Source organism: Apteryx rowi, unplaced genomic scaffold, assembly GCF_003343035.1.
Source record: "Apteryx rowi isolate R43461 unplaced genomic scaffold, aptRow1 scaffold_216, whole genome shotgun sequence".
NCBI lineage: Eukaryota > Metazoa > Chordata > Aves > Apterygiformes > Apterygidae > Apteryx > Apteryx rowi.
In genome coordinates this window covers 387,815-395,911 of record NW_020448486.1, presented here as the reverse complement: position 1 = coordinate 395,911, position 8,097 = coordinate 387,815, and positions in this window count along the sequence as shown.

The window sequence follows — 8,097 nt, the reverse complement described above, 5'->3', positions numbered from 1 at the left end:
ATCTGAAAAAAACATTTTTCCTTTTGTGAAACCGAGGTCATTCAGGGTAGTCATAGCAGCAACAAATGTTTTGATACCCAGACAAAAATGAATACATTAGTTAGTATTATGGGTTAAAACAGTTTGGTTTAAGACATCTGACATCGGTGCTTCTAAATAAGGAAGCATAATTTGAAATGTCCTGTTTTCGTATCACCATAGAAACAAGCCATGTGAGAAATAAATGAACTATGTTTACAGAGTTGGATCAAGTCTTGCTTAAGTGAATATATAAGGAATGAAACTAACAATGGAAGAGTCCAGGGGACTGAATATCCCAGTCATCAGAGCATTGAAAAAACCATAACATTGTTCGTCCTGTCACCATGTGTTTCTTTGTTCTCTGTGAAAATGAATTCTGCGCGCTACCCATGTGTGCACGTTTGCCTTCATCTCACAATAGTGCCTCACAGTAAGAGAACTAAAAATAACACATTTTCCTGTCAGGCTGTAGATTTTCTATGAATAGTTTGCAAGTGATTTTTCTGTATAAAAGTTGATTTTTTAGTAAATATGATGTTTGAAATCATGCATATTCAAACCAGTGACTGTTCACCCATTACAGTGGGTAATAAGGATACTAATGACAAGTGACTAAACCTTTTCTCAGAGGACTTAACAATTTGCATAAGCAGTGCCTACTTCCACAAGCAACTTCCCATCCCACAAAGACAGCAAATTTTTAAGTTAAATGTCATATGTAACCAACACTTGCAAGGGACAGTAAGGAAGAAACACTGGACCCCTGAGCAAATACAATCATTGTTGAACTTAAAAAGCCTCCTGGTTTTCATTTATGTAAAATATAAATATTCATATCATCCTAGTAACACAAGAAAGAAGCGAAATAGTGGTCTATATGGCAGCTGCTGCTTAAAGTTACAGTTTCAGAGTTTGATTGAAAACTCAGGCATGCAATTTATATAGCACAGAAACTTGTGCAAAAGTGCTGAGAACACATATATCACTGAAGTCAGAATGATTTCAGTAAGGAAGTGATCATATTTAAGCAGGTAGTAGAGAAAGAAGAAAGATGGGTTAGTGTGAGATGGTAAATGTAGAGCACTTTATATAGGATATACAGGAGTTCTTCTGAAACACTGTCCCAAATGCAGTCACAAATCTGGAGAATTACAAACGGTYGATGCCAGTGGTTCTGGCCTTGCAGTGTGCCACTAATGCTGAAGAAGAGCTTCCCTGATTAGTCATATTAAGAAAATATATCCTCTATCCTTGTGCCACCCTGTTGCCTTCTTTCCGTGCTGCATACCATTTGCACTTCACTATGAGTAAGTGCTGTGGGTAGCACAGCGCGACAGTAATTCAGGCATCAGCATATTTAGGTTGTCACAGACTCTTGCAAGGAGCTGACTATTTTGGCAGTAGTTTGGCGAAGTGCATTATCTTTGGGACAGATTTGGCCGTGCCCACACGGGCAGGCAGGGGGTGGCTTTGCAGGGCAAAGTGCCAGCGCTAAGATCCTGCTGCCCACGTTATGCTGGAGAGGGGTGACTTTGGACTAGCTCTCGTCTGGCCCTGTGGACTGAAGACCTTTAGCACTTGAAGTTCATTAAGTGCACTTGTAGCACTTGCCTTCTGGTTTGACTTCATCCAAATGAATCCATTTTGTGGCCTCTCATTCTACTGTACAACACGAAACGAAGCCCAGAGTGGACAATCAGGAGATTCCCTCTAAATAACACTCCCAATCTGAACAAAAATGTTCATGTTGATGCATCCTTTGCTGGCTGGGGCTGGAGTTCCCAGCTTTGAGTGGCAGCAAGAGCTGAACAGAGATTTTCAAATGAGCCAAGGAGAATCACCATACCCCACACCTAAGAGTTTCAATGAGAACCGAGTCCCCAAAAGTAAGAACATAATTCCCAAAGTCTTGTTTAAGCTTACTTCAAAAATAAATACTTGTCTAACATCCTGAAATCAAAGAAGACACCTCAGTAATTCCAGGATTTTCTTAGTATTTGGCGCACACAAATGTGTTGGTCTGTATTCCCAAACAGCCTCCAATTTCTAAAGATGATAGGGGGAAGCCAGTTGTTCTAGTCTCTTAGAACCATCATTCTGTGTTTAATTATTTATTTGCAGGCAAAGAAATACATCTCTTCAGTGGTACTGCTTGTTGGGCTCCATTGGAAATGACCTGAGAGTTTGAATGTGTAGAGGACACTGAAGGCACACTGCAGACTCAGACTAGGCAGGAACAAACATATTTTCCATAGCAAACATTTTTAATTATTGGGATGTATTGCTTTTTACTTGCAATAAAAGATGTTTTCTGCATTGAAGACAAGAGTGGTCTGGGAGCAAAGCCAGCAGTAGCAGTGGTAGGAGGAAGGAAGAGGAGGACCACAGATATTTTTGTTACAAATTGTCCAGAAAGTTGCTGCTTGTAATAGTTTAGTTAAACAAATAGTACTCACAATTTATTGCACTGCAGATGCCCTGATACTAATGAGACTGGATAGAAAGATACACAATAACAATAGTTATTGCTTTTTACTGTTCTCCATGTGCTTTGGGGGAAGTAAATGACAAAAACAAACAAACAAAAAAAMCCCTCTCAAATACCCACCCATATATTTTAAAAATTAGAGGTCCACAAAAGTAAACTTTCAGCATCTTGAGTTACAGAGTAAATACTGCAAGAAGGTAAGATTTTTTGTGGCCTGGGGCTCTGCGTTGGGGCTGGAGCCAGCTCTCTGTCCATTGCACGTGCACATTTATGCTCTCTTTGCCCTCCAGCTCTCTACGTGTTTCAAACAGACACAGCCCAAGAGAGAAGTATAGGTCACATAAATGTCTGCTGGTACGTGGCTGCTCAGTGCACCTCACGGTTAGGAAGTGTCACTGACAGAGCAGCAGGACCCTGAAGGCAAAAGTGGGCTGGGATTGCGTCGTGGGGCTTGGCTTCCTCCCCACCGCAGCTTGCGGGGCGACAGGACAGACAGACGCCCCAGCGTCCCCAGGGCGGTTGCTGGCCAGCCCTGCCAGAGCCCAGACATGTTACCTCTGCGGTCCAGCAGCGAGGCCAGGGAGCCACATGAGCTCACAGCACATCACAGGCAGTGCTGCCACATGCTAGGTCTGCCGCCGAGCCCAAAGTCTGTCTCCTTCAGTGTGTGCAACATGGTTTTCCGTCTGTCCCTTGGATGCCTGGGAGAACTGGAGATGAGCTGAGGGGAAGCTGGCACCCAGGCAACATGAGGTGATGAGAATGAAGAAGGAAATATTTTGTGGGATTTAGGGGGCTTGGGCTTGCTTTCTCTGGGGAGCATCACTGCCATAGTGGCCTGAGGACTGATCACTACTCCTGGACACCTGAAGCATAACTTGTGGGGCATGTCTCCCATATCAGACAAGACTTACAAAGCAGGCAATGGTTAATACCTGCATGCATTTGTTCTGTGGAGACCCAACCAAAGATTCCTCCAAAGCTGTCCTCCATGTAACCTCAATGCAGTCTTCACTAGAGTGCCAAACTAGTGATGCACGTGCAGCACGTGTATGATTATTTCCCCCTTTCATGGCTCCTACCAGGAACAGGAACATGTTCCTGGCAGAGCAGGGAGGCTTGGGGTTTGGAAACCAAAGGATCCAGGTTTAGTCCCTGCTGACCCCAGGAGTGGTTGTAATAACTGCAACATACGATAGTTAGACCTTTGTCATCTGCAAACTTTGCTAGTTCCTATATAAAATGTAAACTCCTGTGCAGTGATAAAACTCTAGGTTGACTTAAATCAGTCAAACGCAGTCAGTTCTACCAAAACCCTGACAGCCCTTTTCACTAACCAGAGCTATTCCATGAGAAATTTCAGCTTTTGGCATGGAAGAACTTCAGCTGTACAGATACAGTAAAAACTTAAGTTGTTAGAAATATTCTGAAAAGGAATCTGTATTTTATTCTTAAATTTGAAGTAAAATGATATAAGCAAAGGTTGATCCATACACATTTCATCCAGAAGCTTGAAAATGTTATAAAAGTTTGAGGAGCTGAAAGCAAAAATTGTGACTGGAACCCTAGTTGGGTGATCAGTACAGGTTGGCCTAAAATTGGCACATCAGAAAGGGCATTTATAATATTTCCATTATTTCCATAAGATCTGAAATTTCTAAGGAAGTATAACAATTCAGTTACATCGTCATGATTTTTAATACACAGAAGTGAAGTTGCAAATGTGATTAAAACAGGTGTACAGCACAGATTTTGTGTATTTTCCTCTAATGCTAATGGGTCGGCTGTGCTGTTTCCACAGGATCAGTGCTGCTAACTGTTGCTATTTTATTGAGAGTTTCACATGATTATGCTATTTCTCATTATGCCAGCATATCAGCCCGTGGGGCATCTGGATCTTGTGTCTCCCCCACGTTCACTGCTAGAAGGTTGTAGCAGCAGCAGAAGAGCTGCACAGGAGGGCAACCAGGAGCATCAAGGATGGGGAGCAACTCCTGTTCATGGGTGACTGGTAGACTTGTGCTCTATAGCGTGGAAAAAGGGCAGCTGAGGGGATACAACAGAGAGCTCTATGAAACCTTGAGTGGCACTGAAAAGGCCATTTGGGAGCGATGGCTTTCTGTCCTCCCAAATACAGGAATTTGGGGTAAAACATAAAGCTAGGAGGTGGCAGATTCAGATGAGATGCAAGAACAAATGTGTTCTTCACAAAACAGGTATATAAACTGGGGAACTCACTGCTCCAGGATGCTGGGGATCTAAAAGGCTTAAAAGGGTTAAACATTGGTTGAATACATTAATGGAAGAAAAATCCACAGAGGCCATTAAACACAAAGATACCACCTCTGGTCTAGAAATTCCCTGAGCTGCAAGTCACAGAAGTCCAGTAAGTATATTAGGAGATTGTCACTACATTACTGCCTATTTCTATATTCTTTCCAAAGTATATAAAATTTGTTACTGCCAGAGACAGGATCTTGGGCTAGCTGAACCTTGAATCTCATCCAGTATATCTGTTCTTATGATCTTATATTAACTTTCACTGAGAGAAAAAGGGGGAGATATTTTAGCAGTCAGGACTTTATCCAAAAGCTTTTAATCTTTGAAGCCTGTATGTTCAGTTCCCAGAGTCAACCAGAAAGAACCAAACAGTCATGGATTTCAAATCAATGTCATGATTTTTTGAGTGATTTGTGATTCTTAAATACTTGGGCTATATGACTTAGTAAACCAGTACTCTGATATGTCAAAGGAGTTCAAACTAGAATGATAAGCATATTCATAGATAATAAGCATATTCAGGTACAATAAATTGCATCATCATTTTGAATTTATCTTAGATTTTCAGATAAAATATTTTAAAATATTACTTTTTTCTCCATAGATTTTGCCTTCAAGAATAGCAAGAAACAATTGAAACTCCTTGGCAGTTTTTTATAAGTTGTCTGGGACCTTTCTCTGCTAATTTTTGCATGTGTGTATTTACATATCATCAAGTGTAACCTCACGTGAATCAAATTAAAAATTTCTAATTAAAAGATTAAGAATGCAATTTGCTCTACTGCAGTTCTGAATCCAAGAGAGACTCACTGAATAAAGTTGTTAATTTGAACGATGATATTGTACTGTATGTAGTTTTAATTTTCCCTCCTCTTTCATTTGAAGTTCTGATTAATAAGTCATATTCCCAGGGGTCAGAAGAGAGAAGAAAAAAGATTATCAGACTGTATAGGAAGCAGATTTAACCATCTCTTTGATTATCTCCCCTGGCCAGGGTGAGATATGGTCTACAGTTCATGGCTCATTCCTCACAGCAAGTGAGGCAAAAATGCAGCGTAATGAAAATTGATCTATAGAACATATTCAACTAGAGAAATATGAGCAAAGAAATTACTTTTGAAAAGAATGAAAGTTAAGAGAGTATATCATCACAAACAGATAGACAAATAGACAGACAGATGGACCAGCATCACCTTTTCCCCCAGAAAAGCAGATGAGGTAAGTACAAGATAGATTCACTGGACAAAGAGTTTATTGCTTCACCTACATCTAAATATCACCCCGTGCAACTACAGAAATAGAAAAGCAAAAATAAAAAATCCCAATTTAATATTATCTTCTTTCAGTAATTATCATAAGATAGCATTTTGAAAAAAAAAAAGGCAAATGGCTTCACTGCTAAAGAATACTCTATTGCAGCAACATATGGCTTCGGTTTTTAGCTTTTCCTTCAGTTTGTGTGTAATCCAAGGCAAATCACTTATGTTCTCTTTCTTCCATATTTCTTATTTGTCAAATGTGAGTAGTGGTACACTAGAACTCTGTGGGAATTATTTTAATACACTGAGTGCTTTGATTTCCTTGGGCAACAAGTTTATAACAGCATAAAAATAGGTTGGGGAAATAATTGCATTCCCTCTTATCTAAAATGTGGATCTCTTACGTGGTCACTCGTATGTTCTCAGCAAAGTAATAACAAATGATCTTTCCATATGTGCATACTTACTCTTATAGTACAGAAGAAAAATAACTTCTGTTGTTTAGATGAGCAATCAGAACGTGCAGCAAATCAGGATAAGCAAACGCTCAAGGCTGAAGCCATATAGCATTCAAGAGCATGCACAGACTGAAATGTGCTCATAAAAAACATTTATGGACTAATTTAAGAAAGGAAATCATAAACATTTGAGTCTATTTGCAGAGAAACCATGAAGACAAAAGGGTTAAATGTTCAGAATAAATTTTTCATTGCAAATAGCTCAAACAATTCCTATGCATTATTTTGCGTGGAAATGCTGAAAGAATTTGTTGTGCCTTTTGAGCATGTATTTCAGCACATAAATATACTTACAGCTTTGCACTACAGTTGTTTTCTGCAAATGTGTTTTTCTAATGGGCCTCTAATTGAAAGCGGCATGATAAACCATAGGAAGTCCCTGCCCTGTCTGCAGAGCTGGTCTGTCTAGGCAGCCCAAGCCATACCTGCGCGCTACTCCACCTGAGGGCACGGAGGCTGCAAATCGGACATGAAGGCTGCGGAGAAGGAGCGCTGCACACGCGGCCTGCCCCACGTCCATACCATGGCCCAGCAGCTTCAGCCACGCTCCTGCTCTGCCCTCGCCGCCTGCCGCACTAGAGACTGCTCCGTGCTGGAGATGCTCCTCAGAGGACACCCATCAGCCGCACAAGGCTATACCATCAGCAACCATTACCCTGATTTACAGACATACGGAGTAGGTATAATTGCTCATTTTGAGCCTTTGTTTCTATGTTCCCTGATTCCAAAAACAGCCCTAAGAGCAGAATAGCAGCATGCTCGTTCCAGGAGAATGTGTGAACAAATCCTCCGGCGTGGGGTGATTTCAGACAACATGTAGGCAGGTACCATTTCCAAAGGCAACTGCTCTTGCGTTGTGTCAGGGTGAATTTGAGCCAAAGATCTCAGCCTTGGGCAGATCCTTTCCTTTGTATTCACGCTCCTGTCCAAGTGAAAAGCAGCTAGCAGCCAAAGGATTAAAAGGCAGCCTCAGCCTCTTCATGTTCATATTGTTTTTTTTTTTTCCTCTCTGAAGAACAATAACCTCTGCCAATAGCACACTGTGATTAGGTTTGTACATAGCTGCACTTCTGCTGGAATGGCCCAGCACATGATCTCAGAGCGACTCTGCAGCTATGAACTCAGGCATGCCGTGATTTACCTTTTTTGGCAGTGAGAGGGCAGTTCCTTCTGATATGTAGTGTGGTGGGAGATGGTGAAGAGCTGAAAATGCTGTAATGACAGAGATCCACTGAAAAGCAGGACTTTAAAAGCAGGCTTCCATTCCTGTGTGTGCAAAATGGTACACACATTTTCATTCCCTGCACATTGCAGGTACATCCAATTTTTTTAAACAAAAACACAGACTTACATTAATACAACACCTACCTATGCACAGCTAATAAAACCTGGTTGACAGTTTTTTCATCTCTGTGGTTTTGAGATGACAGATGCTTGTTTTGTGTTTCTCATGACCATAAATCTTGATCTAATGTTTGTGGAAGTCAGTGGAGGACCTTCCTCTACATTCAGTCATCAGTGAACCAGGCCT